The sequence below is a fragment of the Solanum dulcamara genome, chromosome 2, assembly GCF_947179165.1.
Source record: "Solanum dulcamara chromosome 2, daSolDulc1.2, whole genome shotgun sequence".
NCBI lineage: Eukaryota > Viridiplantae > Streptophyta > Magnoliopsida > Solanales > Solanaceae > Solanum > Solanum dulcamara.
Genome location: NC_077238.1, coordinates 50448430 through 50455143, shown reverse-complemented (window position 1 = coordinate 50455143; position 6714 = coordinate 50448430). Strand labels below are relative to the sequence as shown.

Genomic DNA, 6714 nt, shown 5'->3' with positions numbered 1-6714 from the left:
CTCATTATTAATTAAAGTATATTTAATATACCATCTATTGGCAGTTACAATTTGTAACATTCCTAAAAGGGAGTTTTGTTTAGAATTTTCAACAAATTCTTCGACTTTATCATCAAGTTGTCACAACCTAATTTCGTAAGTCATGATGGCACCTACTATAACCCTCTAGTAGGTAAGCCAACTCGTCAACCCGGAACTTCAAGTAATGTGTTTGAAGGCAAAAACTATATAAGAGCATTGAATTATAAAAGTAAACAGAATGAATAAGCGGAAGTAAACCAAAACATGTTTTAAATAACTAAAGATCCCTCCCAAAACCTGGAAGTCACAAGTACAGAGCTGCTACAAAATAAAATACGAGTACAAGTCCCGAAAGTGGACCGGACATATATACAACAACTGGCTAGTCTCAAAAGGCAAAAGACGGGCCATCCATTCTGAAGGAGACAGAAGTGATCCAAAAACGCCAAGTTATCACCCTAGTCTCCGAATCTGACTGCAACAAGCTCGATCTATTCGTGACAGTAGCTGGTGCTTGGTCCTGCATCACGAAAGTAGATGCAGAGTGTAGTATGAGTACCAAGACAACAGGTACCCAGTAGGCATCATAGGCCGACTGAGCAGAAAAGGTGAAAACAATATGAAAAAGAGGAATAAGCCTAAATAGAAATCAACATAAGCATCTAAAGTGAAAAGAGTACTATCTACGAGAGCTACAACTAACTATACCCAACTGGGCCCCCATAAGCCCAGCCAGGACACTCGTGCGCAAGTTAAATAAAAACTCGGATGAACCCCCATAAGTCCGCCGAGTACACAGAATAGCTACAACTACCAAGGTTAGGAACCAAGAATCTGCGATGTTAGGAGCCGAAGTATTATATCATTTCCAAACCCAGAATCTCTAAGAGTCAATCGATCTAATGGTGACTTAGGGGTCGAGGCTGGGACTGGGACCCAGATGCTCGCCCGAATATTCAAAGTGGCCAAGGCCGGGACTGGGTACCCGGATGCTTGCCATAATACATAAGTGCAGGATTGGATACCCGGATGCTCGCTGTAATACATCGGTGCGGTCGAGGCCGGGACTGTGTACCCGGATGCTCGCCGTAATACATTGGTATGATCGAGGCCAGGACTGGATACCCGGATGCTCGTCATACTAGCAAGTCGGCGGAGGCCAGGACTGAGTACCCGGATGCTCCCCGATAACTCAGAACGGAGGCCGGGACTGGGTACCCGGATGCTCATAGATAATTTATCCCATGGTTTCGAATATATCCTTTCCAACTAATCAACAACAGTACCGAGAATTTCCTCCCCAATGTGTCAACTGATATGCCGCCAAAACTTGAACCGGAGCCGAAGCCAAACGATCACGAATTCTAGTATTGCCAAAGCATCTCAAAAGTTATGACTATACTGAGTTATGGGTGGGAGTGTTATTAAGAGCAAGGGTATCGCCTAGCTAAGGCCAACTACTAGGCACTAGCCCGCTACACCATTCTATAGGGATCTAAGTCCACCGGAGCGACGCCGGGCATATAAAGCAAGTTTACATCCTAAACTAAAGCCAACATACTCCACAGTATCAACAACATGCTCATTCAACTCTCCTTATAATACTAACAAATAACGATAAGATACACATGCTTCTAAATACCTGAAAAACCTGATAACAAGCCTAAAGCATGATTTCTAACACCTATACTAAGGCCAACATACTCCACAGTATCAACAACATGCTCATTCAACTCTCCTTATAATACTAACAAATAACGATAAGATACACATGCTTCTAAATACCTGAAAAACCTGATAACAAGCCCAAAGCATAATTTCTAACACCTATACTAAGGCCAACATACTCCACAGTATCAACAACATGCTCATTCAACTCTCCTTATAATACTAACAAATAACGACAAGATACATCTGCTTCTAAATACCCGAAAAACCCCATAACAAGCCTAAAACATGATTTCTAACACCTGAGATATACAATTAAACTACCCAACCAAAATCCCAACTATTTCAACATGCTTTCACACATTCTAACTCAATCTAAAGAAAGGTAAACCGTAGCCTACCTGTAGGCTAAACACGCGAGCTTCAAATCACTGTGCTGGAGCTTTTCCCTTTCGAACGACCTCGGAACGCTGCCAAACTGTCAAAAATAGAACCACAACGTCGATACGGTCGTTTAGATACTAGTTTCATAATTTTTGGAAATGGACCAATTTTTGGGTCGAAAACGGGAATTGTGGGACCCACATACGAAATTCCGGATTTGACCCCCAAAACAGGTTCTAAACGTCACCCCAAGCACACAAATCAGATTTATAACATAATTCGGAGTGGGAAATTACGTAAGACGATCAAAAATCAATTCCCACATTTTAAACTAAGAAAACGATATAAGGCAGCCTCTTTACACGCCGATTTCTCAAAAACGAAAATCTGTCAATCAAAACAAATTATACCATGACGTTCCTTGCGAAAAAACCCACAATCTAGCCTCAAGAATCACTCAAAATGGAGTTATATTGACAAAGATACACTCTTTCAAAATTCAATAAAATTTCATTCCGAAAATCACTAAATCTGCAGCTAAAAATCAATTTATTACCTCGAACGACGTGCCAAAAACAGATTCTGAAACTTCCACGATGTTCTCCTTAAATTTCCACGCAAGATAGCCTCTGGAATCACCCAAATCGGATTTATATTGGTCAAGAAATAACTTGTCAAAGTTATTCAAAAATCCATTCCGGAAATGGACACTGCTGCAAATAATATCACCATTTTTACCTGAATCGAATGCTCCAAATCAGTTTCCAAGCTCCCCAATGCGTTCTCCACGAAAAATCTCACAATTTTGCCTTTTGAATCACCCAATTTAGAGCTCTAGAACTCAAGAAATGAGGGTTCAAAGTTGAGAGAAAAATCTGAAAATCTGGTGCAAAATCTGCGCTATTGCACCAGATTTTTCTGGTTTCCATTATTTAAAGTCTCCGAATGGACCCTCGGAATTCGTTCGGAATCCGATAAAAATAAACCAGATATGCTACCCTACTAAATTCGATATTCCGGACTCAATGGCGCATTCAGAATTCCCATACGAGATCATTTTAATAAAAAGTGGGTCCCACACCCTAGAATCATTTTAAGTGATATTCCACAACGGGCCTCGATATTAGTCCGGAAGCCTCAAAAAGCGAACGAAGGGTCGTTCTAGACCAAAATCAACATTTTGGAACTAACCGCGCTGTCAGAATTTTTATTCGAGAGCATTTTCCAAGAATGTTGACCAAAGTCAACTATAGGCTAAGTTTCAAAGTCAAAAGCGCCAAATAGCCTCAAACTCGTATCGATTGACTCGATAGTCATTCTAACAGAGCTACTAGCCTAATTTGGTTATTCCAGAGCTGATGGAACTATCAGAATTTGAATTCGAGATTTCGTTAGCCCAAAACTCAAAAAGTCGCAACTAAACTAACTTAGGCCTTTAAAATACCAAAATGGATTCGGGACCTCTAAAAATTCAACCAACACTTCTTCTAGACCAAAAACCATCTCCTGAATCCAACGGAGTTATCGGAATTCCATTCCGACATCGGAACTCCAAAAGTTGACCAAAGTCAAACCTTGGCTTAAAGTTTCCTTCAAATTCTCAACTCAAGGCCTCAAATCTTCGTTACAGCTCCAAAACTGATTCCGTAAAGTCTCCTAAGCCTATTTCGATATTTCGGAGCTGCTGGAATCGACGGAATTCCATTCTGAGACTCGTAGCTTCAATTGACCCCAAATACCACTTTTTAACACTTAAAGCTTATGAAACTCATAATTTCCAAGGACTTAGCTTTTCATAGGATTTTCTAAAAATCAACACCCGGTAACAATTAGAAATGACTCGGGGTATCTTAAGGGAGGGGTAAAATGGTCATTTTACAAAAATTCCAAAAATGACCTTGAGGGTCATTACACAAGTTTACCTTTTTCTTTATCAATACGAGGTATTTATGTCGTATCATCTTTATCATTGTTCTCTAATTGAGAAATCTTGTGATCATAAATCATTTGCTTATGTTTGAGAATTTTAATCTCATTTTTTAGTTATTCAACTTCAATTTTTAAATCATTAAAAGAAGTGTCTCTGACTACAGTATCAGTCTTTTTATCAAGACGAGTAAGAACTTCATTTATAGAATAGGGTTTTGAATCAAAATAAATATTTGATTTAGAAGATTTCGAAGATGTAGAAGGTTGAGAGCTAGATGCCATATGAATTATCTTACTCCTCATATTTTCATTAGATATTTTCTTTAACAATTCAATCACATTTTCAAAAGTAATTGTATTAATATTTAAATCTTCAAACCGATTGGAGCTTAAAAAATTAATCTATTTTACACAGGAAATTCTCAACTTTACAATTAGCACCACATTCATTAAGCGTGTTGTTATCATTATTAGAAAAATCAAGAAGTTCCGTCTCGCTCTCAGATCTATCAAACCTACATTCTATCTCAGAGTAATAATCAGATTCTGAACCTGAAGTGTGTTACAAACTATAAACTTTATCATAAAGATTCTCTTCGAGGTTCAACGATTTAAGTTTTTGAAATTTGCAATTGGGAGCATGTAACGACCCATTAGGTCATTTTGAGTATTAGGAATTTTTAGTTCATAAAAGACTCATCCCGTAAATTTTTAATTGGATATTTTGGACTTTTCAATAATTACGGTTATTTAGTTGAGGGGAAAACTTAGATAATTTATTTAATTAATGGATTAAAGTATTAATTTAATTAATACTTTATACCAATTATTAAAGGAAAAGGATAGGGTTTATAAATTTTTATACCTAATTAGTTGGATCAAAAAGAAAGAAAAAAAATGAAGAGACCAGCGACGAAGAACAAAACAGAACGCAGAAGCTGGGGAAAGAATACGGAGGAAGAAAGAAAAGAAAGGAGAAAAGAAAAATAAAGGAGAAGAGAAAAATAGGAATTTTCATTCCAAAGCGTCAAGATAATTATTCTCATCCTTTCCATTAAATTTTTATGTAATTATGAACATATTTTTAGAGTATATTAATGGAGAAACAATGCTTAAATAAGAAAATATGACCCTAAGGTCTTCACATAAAATCTTGATTTGGGGATCGAATAACGATCTGTTTTAGCTGAAATTTAACATGTGAGTTTATTTTATCATGAGAGAACATAATCGAAAAGAAAATTTCAGAATTAACTTCAATGACTCGGGATGACATTTTGACCTAATTTTTTATCCGAAAATAAATATAGGTATATGGGTGTCATTAGATTCGTATTCTTATATATATTATGTATTTGAATAGATTTTGATCATTCGAAAGCGTTACAAAAGTCTCAATTTTAAAGTGATTATTTAATTTAATTGAGGTTTAACCCTAGTTTTGAAATTCAAAAAATATGAGAGTTGACATGTTAAGTGGCATCAAGATTAGAAACGTTTTTATAGAATTAGGTGAGTTATTGGGTCTAGGTTAAACATATATATATATAATATTGGTGTTTACAAATTAGTTTACTTATAAAAATTATATATTTGATAGATTGAAATTGGTCTGAGATATTGAAGAAAGGAAAGACATTGGTGGATTAGCTTGCTTTACTTTGGTTCTTCAGTGGAGGTAGGTTATGGTTTTTATTCTATATCATAGATAGACTCTTAATAGTGATTGATATTCATTGAATAATGTGTGAAGTTTACTACGCATTTAATTGTTGTTGTTTGGATGGTTGATATGCTGTTCTGATTGGTTTGAAGTCTTGAGGCCATGAAATCCATAATCTTGAACTTGCCCTATCAAAAAAAAGGTGCCTTAAATAAAGAAGGCTTGATGAAATATTGTTAATGAAGTAGAATGTAATTATGAAGAATGATAAATTAATTATATTTGGATCGGGTGTCACATTTTGACATGGTATATTTGGATTAGGTGTCACATTCCGACACGGTATATTTGGATCGGGTGTCACGTTCCGACATGGTAATATTAAAAGAAAATAAATTAAAATGACTTAATACTACCCAATCTGCAAAGACTCATTTTTCAAAAAAGTGTGATATGGAGGCTTGAGTCCTCATGTGTGATCTTGATATTGTTGACTGGTTATGTAATTGTTCATTGGTTGCCACCTGTTAAGTGTTATTGTTGATTTCTCGCTATTACTTTATGCATATTGATTTCTATTTTGAGTCGACCGATGATACCTACTCAGTACATGTTGTCCTGTACTGACCCCTACTTGTATCTTTGTTTTTTTTTTGTGGAGTGCAGCGAGTCTTCCATCGGCTTTGACTCGACCTCAATTCTAGTCAGTGTCCAGTTCATTGGATTGCAGGGTGAGCTATCCTTCTAGCTGGCGATGGAATCTCTTATCATGGCATGACATCCTTAGTTTTCGGACATGTTATGTTATTTATTTGGTGTTTGATAATTCGATACGTAGTTTTAAAATTTAGATGTCCTCCATGTGATGACTTTCAGGTTTTGGAAAAAACGTATTTATTTGAGCTTCCGCGTTATTATCATATATATTAGTTGGGATTTGTATCGTTGGTTCTCCCACCTAGAAGGTTAAGTGTGGGTGCCACTCACGACCCATTTTGGGTCATGACAAACTTGGTATCAGAGCTTTAGGTTTGGTGATCTCATCACAG

General features: G+C 36.6%; 1 long non-coding RNA gene across 1 annotated transcript; it reads right to left on the bottom strand.

The window, feature by feature from the left end:
- Nucleotides 1-376: 376 nt before the first annotated feature.
- Nucleotides 377-2888, bottom strand: LOC129876154 (uncharacterized). Its single transcript, XR_008763325.1, has 4 exons — nucleotides 2812-2888; nucleotides 2630-2702; nucleotides 2091-2167; nucleotides 377-541 (listed from the first exon to the last, which is right to left on the bottom strand). It is a non-coding gene; the product is annotated as an uncharacterized LOC129876154 (long non-coding RNA).
- Nucleotides 2889-6714: the final 3826 nt, after the last annotated feature.